The sequence below is a fragment of the Juglans microcarpa x Juglans regia genome, chromosome 6S (genome assembly GCF_004785595.1).
Source record: "Juglans microcarpa x Juglans regia isolate MS1-56 chromosome 6S, Jm3101_v1.0, whole genome shotgun sequence".
NCBI classification, from domain to species: domain Eukaryota; kingdom Viridiplantae; phylum Streptophyta; class Magnoliopsida; order Fagales; family Juglandaceae; genus Juglans; species Juglans microcarpa x Juglans regia.
This window is the reverse complement of record NC_054605.1, coordinates 5,724,466-5,745,991: the sequence shown is the minus strand read 5'-3', so window position 1 is coordinate 5,745,991 and position 21,526 is coordinate 5,724,466. Positions and strand designations below refer to the sequence as shown.

The 21,526-nt window shown below is 36.6% G+C and overlaps 1 pseudogene; it reads right to left on the bottom strand.

The window, feature by feature from the left end:
* Positions 1-16,363: 16,363 nt before the first annotated feature.
* LOC121236560 lies at positions 16,364-19,747 on the bottom strand (annotated as a pseudogene).
* Between the last annotated feature and the right edge of the window lie 1,779 nt (positions 19,748-21,526).

Below are 21,526 nucleotides of genomic sequence, written 5' to 3'. Positions count from 1 at the left end.
AACCATTAACTTTCCTTTATTACCTTAACCTCATCCTTAGTGATAGTTTATACACTGTTAACCCCCTTATGTTAAGGTTAGCGACCCTTGCGATCAATTACCCGTAGGTAGCGGAATAAAATCGAACCTCAGGAATATGTCATCACTAAGTGTACAGCTACGGATGCATTCTAACATTGCCATCAGTCCCAACCTCAAGGCACCATCCTCATACTTAAATGGCAAGTTCATTAACCTCATTAAACACATGCAATTATACCATTTATTTCCTTTTTTTTTTTTTAATCTTGCTTTACCTTTCATTCTTTTAAAAAAATAAAATAGATAGCCATACTATATAGTATTCTGTCACACATAATAAGTCTTGCAATTCTAAAAATCATATAACATTGTTAATCATAAATAGGGATCGTAAAAAGGGCTATCAATGAAGGGATAATACATATATATATATATATATAATATATACACACACACATACATACACACACACACATATATATATATATATATATACTTCTTCTAAAACAGTTACTACATATATACTTTTGAAAAAAATACTTTACAGTTTACTATAAAGTGATGTGTAGAAGAACGTGATCCTAATTACTTACCTTGGACCTTGTGAAGTTGAAGCTAATCGTGCATGTCTCCAAATCTTTAATCTGAACCTATAATAGTTTAAGCAATAGTGTAAACTTTCTTAATTGTTAAAAATTATGCGTGATATACTTCACTGTGACTTCTCCGGATTTCTAAGTCCCTTGGTTGTTACTGTTCATCGCCTATCACTACATTTACTTGGTACATTTCTTATCAATCATTGGCTAGCTAGGTGCAATGTTCATCGAGCAATACTTGCTCGGTTTAGTGCTTACCAAGCAATACTTGCTTGGTTTTAGGGTTGTGTTGCTTTAACCCTAGTCTCATGTGAACTATCTATGCTTTTTGGTTTAAAATAATATGACATGATATGCTTATGGTTTTAATGCATCTAGTGCAGGAAGGAGTATTTACCTAAGGCAAACCGAAAACATACAAGGAAAATATGAGGCCAAGAGGGTTAGGGTTTGTAACCCTAGTTCCATGTGGCTTGAAGGTGGTTTAGGAGATACTCCAACAAGCCTCAATGGCTGAGACATACAGTGGAAGTGGTTAATGGACATGGTGCCATGATGGTGGTGTTGGGGGTAATCGGTGGTAGTGGATCGACCATTAGAATTTTTCTCATTGTAATTATCATTGATTGAGGTCCCCTACACAGTCTCAATCACTCCTAGTCCTATCTTATTTCTTTTTAAACTTCAAACTCTCTTATTCTGTTGATCATTAACTAAATTTCCTTTGAAATACACTACAATTTTTCATATGGAACTCTTCCAATTATTAGAAACTTAGCCACTAACCGAGTTTAATTCTATGAAATCAGTGATCGACTTCGAGTTGAATGCATCATTGGACACCTCCTCCCAATTTCTCTCTCTATATATATCTCTTCCCTCTTCAAGCCACTACAACCTTCCTATTTTCCTCTCAATATTAATTCATTGTCATCACATCATCAATGCAAACCTCCCCTGGCAGCTCCATCCAAGTCATAGTTGTAGCCACTTTCGGTACCTCCATGGATAACCAATTGCACGTTCATCCTCCATTGCACAACGTAAGCTCCCTCAGTAAGGCTCTCTCTCTCTCTCTCTCTCTCTCTCTCTCTCTCGGAAATCCTCCCTATCTCTCGGCCTCTCCCTCTAGTTCACGTAACTCTCTCTCTGCACATTATTTTTCTCTCATCTCAGTGTTGTAACTTATCCTTTCTCTCTCTGTTCCCTCTTTAGATAACCAAGTTACAAATAATACCCATGCCTAGTTAGCATTAACCATATGATGTATTATTTAGGTTGATTCCGTAAATTAAAATAGAGAAAATAGACATTTAGATATGAAAATATTTGTAAGGTTTAATTGCATGATTATTGGAGAAATTATGCGAAAATCAAAGTATTTGGAGAGTGACGAGATTTTAGGGTTTCGAGGATTTTAGTATTTTTAGGATATATAGGTTATTTTAGTATTTTAGATTTTAATTTCAAACTATGTATTTGATTAGAAATTTATGCAAATTATGTGCCTATTTTATAGGTGATCGATTTCATGCTGAAAAATATTGGAAAGCGTTACGAGGTAAGTAGCTTGATCATAAATTATGATTAGTATATATTAACTAGTTATATATATTATTATTAACGTAAGTTCTTTGGAAGCCAATGTTTATGTACAACGCATGTCATGATATCTGCAAGCTCATCATTTATATGATTCATGATCATGTTTCATTCCGCATATTATGGTTATGTATGTATTATGCATCTCATATTGCATAATACATGTAAATTTTTATAAGATCAAGTGTAAAACCTCATAATAGCTGATAAGATGGTCATTCGGATGTATGGTACCAATGCAAATTTATGAGTGGATGTGCAAGTCACAAACCCAAGCGATGTACACCATAGTATGCTAGAATACTATTAGCGTTTCAAATTGTAGCCATAAGATGTGGGACCGGTGCACAACATTGCACATAGGGTCAAGTGTGTGAGCCAATAAGAAAAGTTAAATAAGATAAATAAGTCATACATTTCATAAGAATAGTCATGATTTTAAGTTCTAAACAATGAAATATTTTATGAAAAACCTTATATTAACTAAGTTTACATTATGGGTTTCTTACTAAGTCTTTGACTCATTTTAGTTTTGTTATGTTTTTAAACCAGCCCAGATGAGAATATTTATGAAGAAATAGATGCAGGACAGGACTTGGCCCAGGGAGGGGTTCCGAGGCCTAGATCATGTACATAGATTTTAAGTTATGATTTTTATAGTACAATATTCGAGAAATTTTTATAAATACTACTGTGCACTTTATGATTTCAATATTTTAATACAGATGACTATTTATTATAAGGAATCTTTGTATTTGGTGCTTCTTTAAGAAATTAAAATTTAAGCAAGTTCAATAGTAGCACATTGTTTCCCCTAAGATTTCTAAAAATGATATCGTTCTTAACCATTGGGGGGGGGGGGGGGGGAGTTATAGGTGTGGTCTAGTATCACGTGGAAGACCCTTATTCAGGGAGGGACTAAGGAGTGGGCACAAGCCTCAGGAACGTGTGTGCCTTGTCCCATCAGTCAGTCTCTTATATCCTACATATGGATGGTTGAGACTGAATGGATCCTATTCAAGCATGTTTGGAGTCCGAATGATACCTAACCATCCCAATCTAAAAACGGGATCGGACAAGGGACAGAATTTCACTTTTGAAATCGTAAGCATTGGAGTTTCTTTAAAGTTTGAGTCTTTGAAGAAAGTAAGTGGTTTCAAAGAGAGTAAGGGAGGTAGCAGCGTCAGAGTTGCCATAGTATTTTCAATATTGTTGTGTGAGGAGTTTCTTTAAAGTTTGAGTCTTTGAGAAAAGCAAGTGGTTTCAAAGAGAGTAAGGGAGGTAGCAGCGTCAGCGTCGCCATAGTATTTTTAATATTGTTGTGTGAGGATCGCGCAAGCACAAGGGTAGACCACTTTTCAATGACAAGTGGCAGGTAAAGAAGAGAGTCTTTCCTTGATAAGATGGAAGACGAGAGGTAACAGTGGCTTGTAAAGTGTAGCTAGTCCAATAGGGCGAGCAACACAATGTGGAAGGGCGAGTTGGTACAACTCGGAACAAGGTGAAACAAAGGATTTGTCACCCAGGACCAGACAAGCAAGAAAAGGAAGCAACTGTGTGAAGGCGAGAAAGGCTAGTGTAGAAGGCAAGAAAGATGAGCTAAAGAGGCTCGTAGCTCAGTTGAATGGTGAGGTTCGAGCCTAAGGTGAGCAACGATCAAGGACAAGACCTATGTAGATGTACGAGCTTTCAAAGAGAACACATAAATACTCAGAAGGCAGCAGTTTCATACTTAGAGGACCATATTCCACCTGAAAGGTTACATTTGGAGTAAGTTTGTTGAAGGAAAATTACGACTTTGCAGGCCATATGATCTTAACCTAGAGGTATGGTCCACGTGAGAGACCCATATTTGAGGAAGGACTGCAGATTAGACTAAAGAAAAGCCATAGGATCGCGTGTGCCTTGTTCTGTCAATTTGTCTTTGTCATCCTATAGATGGATGGCTGAAACTAAGAGGCGCTGCTATTCAAGCACATCAATAGTTGGAAGGACACCTGATGATCTCGCCCTATAAAATGGCTTAAGGGAAAAGTCAAAATCTCACTTTTGAGATAGTAAGTGTTTGAGCTTCTTAGGACTAGAAGTCTTCAAAGAAAGCAAATGACTTCAAAGAGAGCAATCAGAGGAGCAACATCAGCGCCATTATAATATTTTAAATACTGTGAGGTAGGTTAACTTCTAAGACAATGCTTGGAGATGTATGATAAATGTTGTAACACCCTGCCAGTAGCTATGTAGATCAAGATTGTACTATTGCCAAATATTGACAACTTGACAATGAAAACCCATGACCTTGGTCAAGTGGAAGTTATGATCCTTAAGAAAAGAGAGCTTTTGGGTTATAATTTGGCAAATAACTTCCACCATTGCTTTAATCAAGATTTTTAGAAATTTCTAAAGCAATGAATTTTTTTGTGAAAATGGGTTGCCAAGATGTAATAGAAGGATGACAAGTGGCTTGAAAAAGACTTGCCACCTTAATGGGCTTGGTAATTGATTCATAGAAAATCATGGAGGATAGTTGGATATGAAGAAGGACAAAAGTTGGTTAAAGTGAGAGTCCAAGCTTGAGAAGATAAAGGGCCAAAGAAAGGTTCAAGATAAGGCACAATGTGAGGCCTAAAGTTAATGCCCAACTTAGTAAGCTATTTAGACCCACAGAGGTGCCCAACAAAAATTGAACATAAGGCCTAAGGGGAGGCCCATTTCGAAGCCCACATTAAGGTCGAGCTGAATAAAAATTTTAGGGTCCAATGAGGTTGCACCATTTGGAGTATAGGCCTAGCATTCTCTTCACTATACAAAAAGTAAATATTACCACCTAGCAAATAGTTTTTCTTTCTTTGGCAAACCTCCCACATGCCCCTAGGGTTTATTTTTCAACCATGGTCAGCCCTCCATCATGACTTCAAATTTTCAAAGTTACCATGAAATAGTCACTGCATAGTAACTTTGACAATCCATCAAACACCATTCATGTCAATTTCTCTTAGCTCTCTCCATCATTTTTCTGCAAATTTCATCTTTTCTCCTTGATTTGAATCAATCTTCTATAGCCCTAGAATATGGAATCAAGTGCTGCTCATGATTTGAAGTGTGAAGGCATGTCAATACCAAGAAATACCCCAATCAAATGCACTCCAAGAATCAAACTATTTCACCTTGAAAATGGAACATGTTTCAGCCGAATTGTACCAATGTTTTTCTAACTTTTTTCTGCAGCAAATTCAGCCCTCTTCACACACCTATAGCACCATATCTAGGACTAAAGAAATGTCATCAAATCACACTCATGTTACCCTAAGAACTAACCCTAGCAAAAATCGAAACCGATGGACACATTGGTAGGAAACTATGTGCCAATTCTTGGCTAAGCTCTCCATTCAACCCCCTTTCTTTTGCTACACAACAAACACCAAGTGTCCAACATTCATGCCTCAATACTCCTCTGGAAAAGCTACTCAAACAGTGTGTAATAGTGACCAAGAACTTGCCATAAGGACAGGACAAGAGCTGAACAAAAATTGGACAAGTTTGCAGACCCAAAATTGCCGGCATGCACTCGATTTCTCTTGGGAAATCAATTGGTTTTTGTCCCAACTTTGGTTATTTTTGATGAGTCAATAGGGTGATGTGTTTAACTATGTATATTTGGAAACACAAGCATGCACTCCACCAAAAGGCAACACCAATCACCTTCACTCCACTTTAGCCAAACTGTGCACCAATTCACCCACTTGCACCTCTTACTTCCTCAATTGAACTCTATAAATAGAATTCCCTTCCCCCACTTCCTCCCACACCATTCTCAAGTGTTTCCTTAGCTTTCTTGTTAGAAAAACACCAATAACTTTAAGAAGATTGAAACCGAGAGGTGTGAGAGTGCAGTTTTTGGAGAGAGTTTGTTCTTTTTTTTTTTTTAGAGAGGGTAGTCACATGTTCAATAGTGACCCCCGCCTATGTTTATTAGTAAGCTCTCACTTGTGGTGGGGAAATACCATGGTAACAATCAAGGTACTTGGGATTTACAATAATATAAAAAGACTAATAACCCCCAAGTATCAAAACACTAAATCAAATAAGTCAAAACTATAAGCAGAAAACAGCTAAACAGGATTATAAATAAATAAATCAATCGAAACAATCCTATAAAGGATATAAACAAACAAAATGAACACATATTTGAGTAAACGAAATGAAGCAACTTTTGAGAATTCAATGTCGCACATCTTGATTTCTAGAACCCACTCCAGAAACATCAACACTTCTTGAGGTATGCCAATCCTCATGAATCTGTTCTACGTATACCTTTTAATAGATGATGAACTTCCATCTGCGCTGGCCATTCATGAGAGATCCCATTCCTACCCAGACGGGCCAATCTGCAGCCTCATTTCCTTCCCGATAGATATGCTTAATAGAAAAATTCATCTCTGCCAACATATTAACAATGTCTTCCCAAAAGTCCTCTAAGTACCAATGACTACAACTTCCTTTTTGAATCCAGTTAACAACCAAAAGAGAGTCTATTTCAATAATAATATTGTTGAACCCCAATCTTTTACAATGTTGAAGACCTATCCGAAGGGCCATAACTTCCACAAGGTTACTACTTCCGTTACCAATAGATTCGACGAAAGCAAAAACCACTTTCCTGAACTCATTTCTGACTACTCCTCCTACACCCAAAATTTCAGGATTATTTATACTACTTCTGTCCACATTCAATTTAAGCCAATCTCGCTTTGGTTTCTCCCATCTCACTGCCATTAGTGTCTCCTTCTTTCTTGAATTAATAGAAAGATTCAAAGACCTCAAAATCTAGACATCATTCTCCACTAGCCGAGAAGCCTTGTGAATCTTAATTCCAACCCAATGAATCCAATACTTTATCGATCTCTATAAAGCGTGAACCTTCTCTTTTCTTCCTTCCGTCCAAGCTTTATATTGCCAATTCCATAAATTCTAGGTAATGATCACAGGTATGAGTCTGTGATCACAGGTATGAGTCCGATAAGATTACCAAGTTGAGATGACTTCGATGCTCTCCAAAACCAAGCCTCAACAGTTGCTCTCCAAGATTGGTTTGGGACAAATAGAATTTCCAAAATATTTGAGCTAAATTTTCATATGGCCATAGCAATATTACCACTATATAACACATGATTAAATCCCCAAAGGCACATTCCCGAAAACATTCACATTTCGAGGCTAAAGGCACACTAGGTTTCCTTGTACGATCATCCACACTAAGGCTTGAATTTAAAGCCTTCCACATAAGCACATAAAAGTTCTTTAGTAAAGCCGCATTCTAGATCCAATCCGACCATTGACATTTAGGATTACTAATCTAAACAAAAGACCAGGCACTTTTGGATGTGAAAGACCCATCCGAGTTTCCATAAGCCACAAATTGGTGAGTAACACTACTATATATTTTATTGGAAGTTATAATAACATGTTAGGCCTTGCTTTATGGTATGAGAATGAGATTTGTATTGAGTTATATGAGTTTAATCCTTGGGAAGCATTTTTTTCGGTTCAGATTTGAAGTTCTTCATGAATAAATTGTTTTGATGTGAAACTTTAGCTGTGACATGTCTTGATACGATGTTATAAGCTTAGATAATGTCTTTTTTAATTGATTGGAGGTTTATATTTGAGGAAAACAACATATCATAATAGGTCTATAAATCAATATCTTGGGTTGATCATTTAGCATGTTTCGGGTTTTTACTTGATTGGAGGTTATCTTGTGAGATATCATGATTAAGTTTTCCAAAGCATGTGCTATAAGAACCTAGAAGCCCATTGCCATCATGTTAAGATTTAGAATGCATGATTCTTTAGAGTTGTAAGAGTTCATATGTTAAAGAGAATCTAGATATATCATGCTAGGTAATCGGTTTTGGTGATTTGCATCATGCCTTGATATTGTTCACCACATGGATGTTGATATGATTCCATTTGGCTTGAATCTAAGTTATGAGCATGTTTATAAGTTCATATTCAATGCTTAATTTTTTGTTAACTTTCAGTTATAAAGATTTCATAGAGATTGTAGGCTTAAAATCACATGTAGTGAAAATTAAGGCATAAGCACGCCATGGGTTGAATGAATTTCTCATAGTGGATGTCTAATTCATGAATTCTAAGGTCATGTGTAAAAAGAATATGAAATATATGAAGCTTGTGTAATTTGGTGAAATTTGTGGCCAAAATGCAAATAGTGAATTTTTTGAGCTAAAATAGCAATTTCGTGAAAGCTAGGGTGCAGTTTTGTAAATACTACTTTTAGTTTATTAAATTCTGGAAATTTCATGATTCTTAACTTTAGTACGCATTTTATCCAGTCACAATGATTTTTAGAACTTAGGAAATTTGTAAGTTAGCTTCTAACTTTCTCTTGGATAATTTATCAATGATTCTTGTATAAACACCACATTCATGTTATAAATGTTATTTTGATCATGAAATGTTATATGATACATCATTGAGCATTTTGGATACTTGCATACATGACATGTTTATGTTACTTTTGCATAAAGCATGAAGTGATGTTTTAGTATGATCCCTAAAAATATTTCTTTTTTTAAGCATGAAGTGTTACGAAATAAACACATGTCATGAAATATTTTTTTCATGAAGCATAATATGAAAATGTTTTATCACAACCCAATGTTAGGATCGGGGAGTATCCTAGTGGAACTCTTCTGTCCATTTTGGTGTTGTTTTGTGATGGTTTACTTCATGAAAAAGTAAGATCTAGTGATTTGATCAAAGACCAAATCAAGTAGTACTCGACTTTGGAGTAAATGTGCAAACCGATTATGTTGGTTGATGTTTTGTGATTTTTGAGTTGTTTTTTCAAGAATATTATTTCTTAGTATTAATTCATGATCATGTAAAGAATATGTTTTTGAACTTTTAGAGTCCTAGGAATTGATTTGAAGAAAGATAGACTAAGAACAACAAGGATTGTTCTTTGTGGTCAAAAGACTTGATATTTTGGCATGAAAGAAATTATGATTTTTATATATGTGTTTGTTAATGTCCTAGCATGATAGGATATGATTTTTTTTTATGTTGCATGATTTTGTTTTAGCGTGAAAGTTAAAGTTTGAAAGAATTGTCACAAAAATCAATGATTTTAGCCTTAGTGTGATTCGACCTATGCTTGGTTCTTGTAGCTATGTTGTGTTTTAAATTTTTCTAATTAGATAGTTAGATTTAGGACAAAATTTATGTTAGGAATGTAAATTTTGGAGTTAGAATGTGAAATCCTAGTACATATTTATCTGTTGCACGTTATGCCACGTTATGCCAGTTTATCTTTTACGCATCATGTTATGTCATATTATTAGTCTCATGTGCAGGTAACGTCATGTCAAGTTATGTCACTTGTCGTTTCATTTCACGCCACGTCATGTCACAAGTTTGGAGTTCGTCACAAAAAACAATATTTTCAAGTCAGTTGAGTCTTTTACGTTTATCATGACCCCATTTGCTAAGATCGGATAATATCGAAGTGGAACTCCATCATTCACACTGGAGTGTTTAAATTGGTGTGAAATTTCTTGGGTTGACAAAATATTGTCAACAAACTTTGGATGTGGCTTAAGTAACTAGTTGTTGGAACAAAGTCAAGCACCAACGCTGATGGTGCCAAACCATTATTCAATTTCATGTTATACGCACTCGTGTAGGTGTAGATACCTATCACATGATGCGTACATTACATACTCGAAGGGAGTGCAGATACCCTTGGTGCGATGCGTATGTTAACGTTCTCACAGTTGCTATAGATACCTGTGATGTGATGTGGCATTGGCAAGGGCACATCGCTCAAGGGGGCCTGTGTAGCATCCATAGTTCATGTTTAATTAAGCAGTTATTATGGGATCAAGATACCAAGTTCATGTTCATTTCACGTTTAGTTTAGTTTTGTTCATGTTCATTTCGAAAAAAAAAAGTTTATGTTCATTTCGTGTTCAGTTCAGTTCATATTAGTTCAGGTCATGTCAACTCATGTTATGTTAATTTCCAAGTCATGTCACGTCCATGCATGTTCACGTTAGCATTCATGTTTTTACTGTCATGCTTGCATCTGTACACTACTAATTAAAGTTATTTGTTAACTTGCTAAGATTTTTAATCAAATCTCACTTGGTAGTTTCAACTACCATTCCAGAGGGAATGGTAGATAATGTGATACCATAAGGAGACTCAACAGAGGGTCGATTGGAGGGGGTCAATTAGGCGGCAACACAATGATGCAGAGCTCATTGCTTCGATGCTCTGTTTTATTGATAGTATTTTGGCTTCCTTGATTGAGTTGCTCGAGCTACTCGATGAACTAGCCTAGTAGTTATATCAGTCTTTGCATGCACTAAAGAAGCGCTATCTCCAGTACTCTTTATGTTATAGACCTGTTGGACAAGTACTATAACCTTTTGGATATCAGTTATCATGTGAATTTATGAACTTTGCTTATGTTTTTGGGATATGTTATATCTAGTGCATAATATTGCTCAAGAAAAAATTATCCTCTGCAAATATTGCATATTGCTAGATGCATTCTTAGTGCATTGCATCTTTATCTATCATGAACAAAGACAGGTAACCTTGTGTTGCATGTCCTGACTTTTTAGAATCTACCAAATCCCAAGCGGAATCTAGGGACGTCACATGGTGGTATCAGAGTAATATGTCTCTAGGTTAAACTCACATGTAGTCTTTCTTAAGGCTTGAACTTCCTAAGTATAAGAGTTAGCACGAGGAGCGGATACGCGTACCCGTGTGTTTCAGGAATTAACACATGACACATGTTAGAGTACCCTAGAATCCCGTGAAGGTAACAACCAGGAAGATTGGAACCTTCTAATGGGCGATGGACAAGGGATAGCCGAAGCCTTTCTCCTATTGACATACGTGCTCAAACAACAGCAACAACATCAAGTGCATGTCCCTAGACCTGAAGTTAAGGGTTGTTAATACGAAAAGTTTCTGATTCACTGTTACTTGAACTTTTCATATAATGAAGAGTTCTTGAGGGAAGAAAAGTGGATAATCAATCTTGAAATGACATACAAGATCTACGGATGGACTGAGGACCAGAAGGTGTCGTATGCTAGATACCTTTTTCAAGGAGAAGCTAGCATTTGGTGGGATACGCAGAGACAACTTCTAGTGAGGGAGTTGGGAACCTTAGCCGCTTTGACCTGGGGAAGATTTAAAGAAGAGTTTGACAATAGATTCAATCCAAATTTGGTTAAACAACAGAATGTGCAAAAGTTTGCATCTCTATCTCAAGGTAGTGTGACTGTGGAGTAGTATATTGCCAAGTTTATGACATTAGGGAGGTTCGCTATGACGCCCCCAACCTATGCTTGGGATATGACGGAGACATGGAGCATCGGGACATGCAATACATGGTTACATACCCCTATTCATGACGGTTAATATGTAATGCATCATAGTATGCAATTAATAGTATGCAAAAATCGCAACGGAATAAGGGTGACTAAAATAAAACACATACCAGAATGAACTAAACATCTCAGTTGCATTAATAACCATGATAAGTTCAAACCTAAAAATAGCATATCCTTAATACAAATACTTAAACCAAGTCTTAATAGTTAGATCAAGTCTCTCATGCGCTCTATTATATGTAGAGTTAGTGCAATAAACATCAAAATAAGATCTAATCTTCGATCAAGGTCTGGCTCCTTTTCAACCAATCATATCCATCGTTCCATCTTGTCCATTTTGATCCTGACAATACTTCTATCATTCTAGGGGAAATAATAGTGAATCCACAAGGGGTGAAATTTACTTGAATTATCAGTAAGTTAACAACCAATATAGACAAAGATAAATTATGCATGATAAATGATAAACATAAGATGCATATTATGGAGAAAATTAGTATTTGTCTCCCATCCAGATTCCTTAACATTTTTATAAAACCTTTGAGGCACATTTTCTTATAGAGAACATATTTCAATTCATCTTTTCAAAAACATAACTTTTTCATCATCGTTATAGTGATCATTAACCATACGAGGCATTGTACGAAAGAAAATGTAGGTCCTCATTGTATTAGAACGAATTTGGAGAGAAGAAGATACTAAGGACCGAATATTTGCAAGATGTTTGGAAGCATGTAGTGTTGATCAGAGAAAGGATGCAAGTGGCCCAGAATGGACAAAAACGTTACGCCGACAATCTATGAAGAAACTTGGAATTTGCCATAGGAGATTGGGTATATGTTAACGTATCATCAATGAAGGGAGTGGTCTGATTTAGCAAGAGAGGGAAGTTGAGTCTCCGGTACGAAGGACCATACGAAGTCATGGAATGAATTGGATCAGTGGCATACTGATTGGATTTGCCAACCGAAATGCAAGGAATACACGATGTGTTTCACGTATCTTTTCTAAAGAAGTGCTTCAGACAAAGATGACAAGTCTTGATGGAACCCGGCGGTATTTAGCTCTGACCCAACCTATCATATGAGGAATGGCTTGTGCAAATTGTGGATCGTAAAGAATAAGAACTAAGAAACCGAAGGATATCCCTAGTTAAAGTACTTTGGAATAATCCAGACTTCCAAGAAGCAACTTGGGAAAGAGAAGATTTGATGACGACTAAATACCCTAATTTGTTTGTATCTTAGATTTAATCATTTGATAGGAATTTAGTTTCTGACTGATTGTACTTTGGCATGCTTGAATATAAGATCTTGTTTGATTTTCTGATTCTTTCATTGTTAGTAACACTGTATGCGCATACCATACCGTTGAAACAGGCCATGGCATGACCTAGGAAAACCGCACGTATGCCTGCATCGTCAGTAGGCCAAATTAGAGAAAGGCTTGAGCGTAATCGTAGAAACCGATGCAAAAAAAGAGATCAAATGATGGTTGCTCATTGGCAACAATTGGAGAAATTCAAGCATCATCACACTCATGTGATGGATGTAGATTCTCAAGGAAATATTATTCTACGACAAGCGTTACCGCATGAAAAGTGGCAACCCCCACATGATTCATTAGTATGGAAGGATGCTGAGAGAATGCGTTCGCTCGGACTCAATCAAGGGATAGAGACTAGCTGCGCTGCAGAGGCACGTGCTAGTAGATATACGTCATTTGAGACCTTGGATACCTCTACAAATCGTATTTGTCTCCATGAAGAAGGTTAGCCCATAGAAGACACCGAACTTTCCATAGAACATAGGTTGAATGAGACGCTAGTGAATATGAACTATACTTATGATTTGGACGCGATATTCTACATGTCACAAGATTTGGTAACCAAAGAAGAGAATCAAATGCCATCCTTGTCTGAGGATTCGACGACAGCTTGTAATAGACGTAAAATTTGAGGATATTCTTGTAGCGAGTTGTTCTCAGTTGATGATTGCAGTGCAGATTTTAAGGACGAAATCTTTTCTTAAGGGGGGAGGATGTGACAACCTGGGCTTAGCCAAATCTCACCTGTCTTTTGTCGCCAGGTTGTATTTAATTTTTAGGCCATGCAAGAGTTGTAGAGTACTTAGGATTTATTTAGTTATTTAATTGTTCTGATGCATTAGGCATAAAAGCCCATAGGGGAGGCCTAAAAAGACCATCCAAATTCAGTCAACCCATTAGACTAGAGTCCAAAACCCTAGTGAGACATGGGGCACACACCCATCATATAAAGGTTTGGGCACATGTCACATACAAGGCACAATGAACCTAGACTTGATTGAGGGAAGAAAGGGTAAGAGACTCTAGGGTTTTGGTAACCCAAAAGCCCTAGCACGCCAACGATGACAAAGGCCACCTACTTTCGACACTTTCACACATGAAGAGGGATGGGAACATTTCTAGAAGGAAACAATCATGAGGCACCTAGGGAAAGACAAGGGCCATCTCCCTAGACTCTCACCCAACACACCCATTCAGCAACCACCCACATTTCATGCCACTTGTAAAAAATATGAGAGATCCTAGATGGATTGCATAGGGAAGTGGCACATGGGGGATCTCAAGGGACTTAGGCATACATCTTCAATAAGCCTTAGGGTTTCAGCCAATGGGTTCACGCCTATCTAAGAAAGACTAACCCACTTTTTGCCAAGTGTCACACATGCATTTGGGATGGGGTTTTTCTAGAAGATGCAATGATTGGAATGGGATGGGATGCCTAGGATGGAGCAAACCCTAGTTCCTAGGATTTTTGGCCACTACACCCACACTCTCTCTCATGCCACTTGTCACTCATTAAGGGTGATAAGTGTACGAAAGTGCACTATTTATAAATACCCTATTATTGAATTAAAATATTAAAATATGAATAGTAATCATAAGAATTAATTTGTATTCTTGAATTGAGTTTCTATTTACTTTAAGATGCTCCTAAACAGATTTTTATGTTTAATTCAGGGTCTATAAAAGAGCAAGCCAAAATCCAGTCAAATTCAAAGGACTTTCAAGTGGGCATGACGTTGGAACATCCTAAGAACTTTCAACAACTGTAGGACTCTTCAAATAAAGATAATGATGGGGTTTGAAAGTAATTTAGATAAAAAAAAAGAAACAAATCACAAAAGGAAACTGCAAGAAGTTAGAGTCCAAAACGCGCTAGGAGACAACCTGGACATACCTTAGTGTTTTGATCATAACTTTCCACTCACACATCCGATTGATACGATTTTTGATGCATTGGAAATCTATCTTAAAGGGTTATAAATTTTTCTCTAATAAGAATTTCTGAATTCGAACTCCTGAAGCATGTACGTGGCTGCCAAGATGAGTCCTAAAATTTAGGTGATATTTTATGCTGGAATCATGAAGACATTAGAGTTTCTTTCCTACCCTATATAAGCATATCTGATGAGTGTACGAAAATGCACTCTAAAAATCCTATTATTGGACTAAAATACTAAAATATAAATAGAAATTATAGGAATTAATGCGTATTCTTGAATTGGGCATCATTTACTTTGGGATACTCCTAAGCAGATTTTTATGTTTAATTCAGGGTCTATAAAAGAGCAATATAAGAGCTTTCAATGAGTGTAGGACTCTTCAAATAAGGATAATGATGGAGTTTGAGAGTAATTCAGATTAAGAGAAAAAGTCAGAGTCCAAAACGCGCTAGGAGACGGCCTGTAGATACTTTAGCATTCTAATCGTAACCTTTCACTCACATATTGGATTGATATGATTCATGATACATTGGAAAGTTATCTTAAAGGGATAAAAATTTGTCTCTAATAGAGATTTCAAAATTCGAACTCCTAAAGTACGTACGTGGCTGCCAAGATGAGTCCTAAAATTTAGGTGATTTTTTATGCGGGAATCATGAAGACATTAGTGTTTCTTTCCTACCTTATATAAACATATCATTAGTACGAATTTGGAGAGTTGTTGAAGGGAGATGGCTTAATTCTGAAGAGAGGAGAAAAATACTATTTTTATTTATTTTTAATTTTTTCATGAAGAACTAAATCTTGGGTAAAGCTTAGGGCGGAAATTGATCGGTGAAAATACTTTGACTTTAGTTCAATTCTTAATTAAGTTTTATTGTTTAAGATTCTAGAATTCAATTCTCTATTTATTTTGGATATTATAAGTTTGAGATAATTATATTAAATATTGCTATGGTTTGATTTTGATGAGGTATATGATTATTAATATATGATTGTGACTTGAACATGTTTTTTATGCCATTGATGTGATCTTTTGCTACATTATTGTTTGAGAATAGTGTCGTTTTTAGATCTGATATTCATTTTTATATATGGAAACTGTGGTTTTTAAAGAGAGAATAGATTCTAGAATTAAATTTGAGAAAATAAATGAATATAATGTCATATCTTCTAATTAGAAATTTGGTGCTATAATTCTTAATTGTGTATATAGTTTGGATTGAAAAAGTCAGAGTATTAGATCTGGTTGATGAAGCCCAAAGCTTTACTTGCCTTCTTATTCGTGCCCTAATCTAATTTTAATTACGTGTGGGTAGAATTTTCAGATTCTTGTCATATTGTAAATTGATCTTTCCTTTGAAGCTTGCGTCTTGTTATGTTTTTTCCGACTCCCTGAGGATTGATACCCTAGATTATACTATAACACCGCGTACTAGTTTGGGCGGTAGGTAGTAGAGATCTTATATACCACCCCATATTTTTTCATCAAAGTTTCAAAAGAACGGTTGCAAAAATATGTACCCCGATCACTAATGATAGCACGTGGTGTACCAAATCGAGATAACACATTCTCTTTGAGAAATTTAATTACTGTCCTCTTATCATTGCTCCTGCAAGCTGCAGTCTTTACCCATTTTGACACATAATCTATTGACACAATAATATATTGATATCTGAAAGGAGGAAATGGTCCCATAAATTAAATGCCCCAACAATAAAAAATTTTAATCACTAAAATTGGGTTTAAGGGCATCATATTATGACAGGACATAACTCCTAACTTTTGACACTTTTTACATGAGCAACAATAGATGTTTGCATCCTTAAACAAGGTGGGCCAATAAAATCTACACTACATGATTTTTGCAGTTGTTTTCTTCATTGAAAAGTGGCCCCCCAAGCTTGGGAGTGACACAATTCCAAGACGCTAGCAATCTCTTCATTAGGGATGCAACGTCTTAAAATTTGGTCAGGGCAGTATTTGAAAAGAAAAGGGTCATCCCAATAGAAATTACGTATCTCAGTCATAAACTTCCTCCTGTATTGAGCGCTCCAAACCACCACTATCTCACCTGCAGCCAAATAATTCACAATATGAGCAAACCATGGTAGAGAAGTAATAGAAAGTAAATGCTCATCGAAACAATCATCCATGATTGGCAGGTAGTCAGAGGTGTCCTCAAATGTGAGCCTCGAGAGATGGTCAACCACTATGTTCTCCACTCCTTTCTTGTCTTTGATGGTGATGTCAAATTCCTGCAAAAGTAAAATCTATCGTATTAGTCACGCCTTAACATTCTTTTTCGTAAGAAGGTACTTAAGGGCTGCATGATCTGTGAAAATAGTAATAGGAGAACCAATCAAGTAAGCACAAAACTTATCCAAAGCAAACACTACAGCTAGCAACTCTTTTTCAGTAGTGGAGTAATTCATCTGAGTACTATTTAGAGTTCTACTAGCACAGTAAATGACAAAATGCTTCCCCTCCCTTCACTGTCCAAGAATAGCACCTACAACAAAATCACTAGCATCACACATGATCTCAAAATGTAAAGTCCAATCAGGTGGCTGTATTATGGGTGCTGTGGTAAGCTTGCCAATTAGCATTTTAAAGGCCTCTTGCCAAGCTTGTGTCCACTCAAATGGGGCATCTTTAGCTAGGAGGTCACATTGTGGTCTAAATATGGTGGAAAAATTTTGTATGAACCTCCTATAAAAGCCCGCATGACCAAGAAATGATCTCACATCCTTTACTGTCTTAGGTGTAAGCAGCTTAGAGATTAATTCAATCTTAGATTGATCAATCTTAATCCCCCTAGAAGAAATGATATGCCCTAAGACAATACCTGAAGGTACCATAAAGTGGCATTTTTCTAATTCAAAACCAATTCCTCCCTTAACAACGAGTCAACACTCTCTAAATTCAAAAAGCATGCATCAAAAGAAGATCCAAAAATAGTCAAGTCATCCATAAAAAAGTTGAATTTTCAACCATGTTACTAAAAATGCTCTTCATATAATGTTGAAAAGCAGTAGGTGCATTACACAATCCAAATGGCATTCTACGAAAAGTATAAGTACCAAAAGGACAAGTGAAAGTGGTTTTATCTTGGTCTTCTAATGCAATTTCAATTTGATAATAACCAAAATAACCATCCAAGAAACAATAGAAAGGATGACCAGCCACATGCTCAAGAATTTGATCAATAAAAGGGAGAGGAAAATGGTTTTTACTGGTGGCAACATTCAATTTTCTATACCTGACTTCTTAAGAACAACCTGACTTCAATTTTCTTTCTGCCACCCAGTCACAAGTTTTGTAGGGACTAACTGTCCCAGTTCATTCTTCACCACAGTAACACCTAACTTCTTAGGAACAACCTGTGTAAGACTTACCCATTTACTATCAGCAATAGGATATATGATTCCTGCATCTAATAGATTCAACACTTCATTCTTCACCACTTCTTTCATAGTAGGATTAAGCTTACGCTGGGGGTCTCTACGAGGGCTAGTTTCTTCCTCCAAATTAGTTTTATGAGAACATACCAGGGGACACACCTTTTATATTAGCAATGCTCCAACCTAAGGCTGACTTATGCTCACTTAGGGTCTGAATTAATTTCTCACCTTGAGACTCATACAATTCATATGAGATAATAACAGTAAAAGTATCACCTGGACCAAGAAAAACATGCTTTAAACCCTTAGGCAGAGGTTTCAATTCAACTTTGGGTGCTTTCACACTTGAAGGAATTTTTTTTTTTAGTTTTCTCAGGCAACTCCTCAAACTACAGTTGCCATGCCCGAATGCCATAATCCCGAGTTCTATAAAAAATAGAACAAATATTAACTACATCAAATGGATCACTGATAGAATCAAATTCAGAATTAACAAGAAAATACTCAAAGGGATCAAAATCATAAGCTGTAGAAACTCCCTTATCCATGAGTGAGTCAATCATGTATGTCTGGTGGCTCTCATCATCATGTTCCAGCTATTTTGCAATATAGAAGATATTCACCTCAAGAGTCATATTTTCAAAAGACAGATTCATGAGCCCATTCTTGCAATTAATAAGAGCATTAGAAGTGGCAAGGAAAGGCCTACCTAAAATCAAAGGAATTTCAGAAGTAGTATCAACAACAGAGCTAGTGTCAAGAATTAGAAAATCAACAGGATAATAAAATTTGTCAATTTGAATTAGAATATCCTCTACCACACCCCGGTGAACTTTGACTAAACGGTCAGCATATTACAATATCACAGTGGTTGGTTTGATTTCTCCCAACCCCAACTGCAAATAAATAGAATATGGTATTAGATACACGCTAGCTCCTAAATCTAGCAAAGCTTGCCCAAACTCATGACTTCCAATGCTGCATGCAAGGGTTGGACAACCAGGATCCTTGTACTTGGAAGGAATCCGCTGCTTAATTGGAGCACTAACTTGTTTTGTTAGGAACGCTATCTTATTCACATGCTGCTTTCTCTTAACTGTATACAAATCGTTGGGAATTTTTACATAAGTAGGAACTTGCTTAATCACATGCAAAAGAGGAAGATTGATTTTTACCTGCCTTAGATTCTTTAAGATTTCATTGTTAGGATCCAAAGTTTGCTTGCTTGATTTTAAAGCTTGAGGGAATGGTACCTTAATAGGACTCTTTGTCACCTCAGATTCCTTGGGCAGCTCGGCATCATTACTATCTTGATTCTTTTCCAATTCTCTGATTTGTTCGCTGTTGGGATGTGTAATGACTTACCACTTTGTGTCACAATGACATTCACATCCTTCAAATTATCTTGCGCCATGTGTTGACCATGGGGTACAGATTGAGCTTAAGAAGGGAACTTACCTCACTCATTCACACTCAATGAGCTTATCAATTTGGACACTGGCTCTTTATCTCTTTGTTTTCTTCAACAACCTGCGTAATCAAATATTCAAACTTTGATTAGTCTTACCCTATGCCTTGATAAAAGCGTGCAAAGTGTCTTCAAGACTCCTAGAAGACGAAGGTGCATGATATGGTGCATGATATGATCTAGAGGCTTATGTAGGTAGCTGGTTTTTAGACTTCCAGCTAAAATTGGGGTGATTGTGCTACCCCGGATTATAGGTATCAGAGAAAGGTGAAAAAGGATTCTTGTACATATCTAAGGCATTACATTATTCGTCATACATCCCTCTCATCTCAATAAATGTGGGACACTCCTGGGTGAGGTGATCTACCCCGCCACACACAAAACATAGTCCAAAAGACTCTGCATGGTTAGCCACGTGTGTCGGCTTTAAGTCCTTAGTCTTTAACACATCTAACTCCCTAGTGAGCATTTCAACCTTAGCCTTTAAGTTATCCTCTTCCCTGAGATGGTAAATTCCACCACCATTTGGGTTTCCTGTAGGTCGTGACCTATTTATGCTCTTAGTAGCACTAGGTCCAATCCAAGTGTGAGCTTTTTCTGCAAGCTCATTGAGGTATTCTATGGCCTCATCAGGATCTTTCTATAAGAGCTCACCATTACACATCATCTCCACAAATTGGCGCTATCTAGGTGTAAGTCCCTTATAAAAGTAGCTCACTAAGCGTCACTTCTCATACCCTCAGTTAGGACACATACTCAACAACTCCTTAAATCTCTCCCAAGATTGATACAAAGTTTCACTGTCCTTTTATGTAAATGTAGAGATTTGCCTTTTTAAAGCGTTGGTTTTATGTTGGGGAAAGTATTTATTAAAGAAGACATGAGTCATCTCATTCCATGACCCAATAGATCGTGGTCTCAATGAGTATAGCCAACTCTTAGCTCTATCCTCCAAAGAGAAAGGAAAGAACTTAAGTCTCACAACGTCGTCAGTTGCATTTTGACTATGAAAAATTGCAACTACTTCCTCAAGTTGCCTAATATGCACATATAGATTTTCATTTTCCAAATCATGAAAGGTGAGAAGTAATTGTATCATCCCTGTTTTAAAATCAAGTTGACGAGTGTTGACTAGAAACATGGTGCATGATGGTGTGGCTGTGCGTGTAGGGTGGAGGTAATCTTGAACAATTCTTGTGGGTTGATCTTTGTGTTCACTCATTTCTTCGGAACTAAATGGATTGTCAAATAAAAGATTTAAAAAGTTTGATTCTAACTCTTGCACAGGCTTACAAGCAAATCTACGCAAGGCGTTTCTATATCTGTGCATGCAAGGTAACAAAATACTAAAAAAATAAAAATACTATAAAAAGAAGGAAGAAAAAAAAAATCCAGCAGGCTAAAAGAATGAATGAGGTTACCGCCTTTACAAACTACTGAAAAGAAAAACCATCTAGCAATTCTTCTACCATCTCTCTAGCAACGGTGTCAAAATTTGATTATGCTCAAACTCGTACGCAGTGTTATAGTATAGTTCAGGATGTCTATCTACAGGGAGTTGCAAGAAACACAACAAGATGACAAGAAGGCACGTAATTAAATTAGATTAGGGCACAAATAAGAAGGCAAGTAAAGCTTCTGACTCCCATAAATCGGATCCAATACACTGACGTTTTCAATCCAAACTATATACACAATTAAGAATTATAGCACCAAATTCCTAAT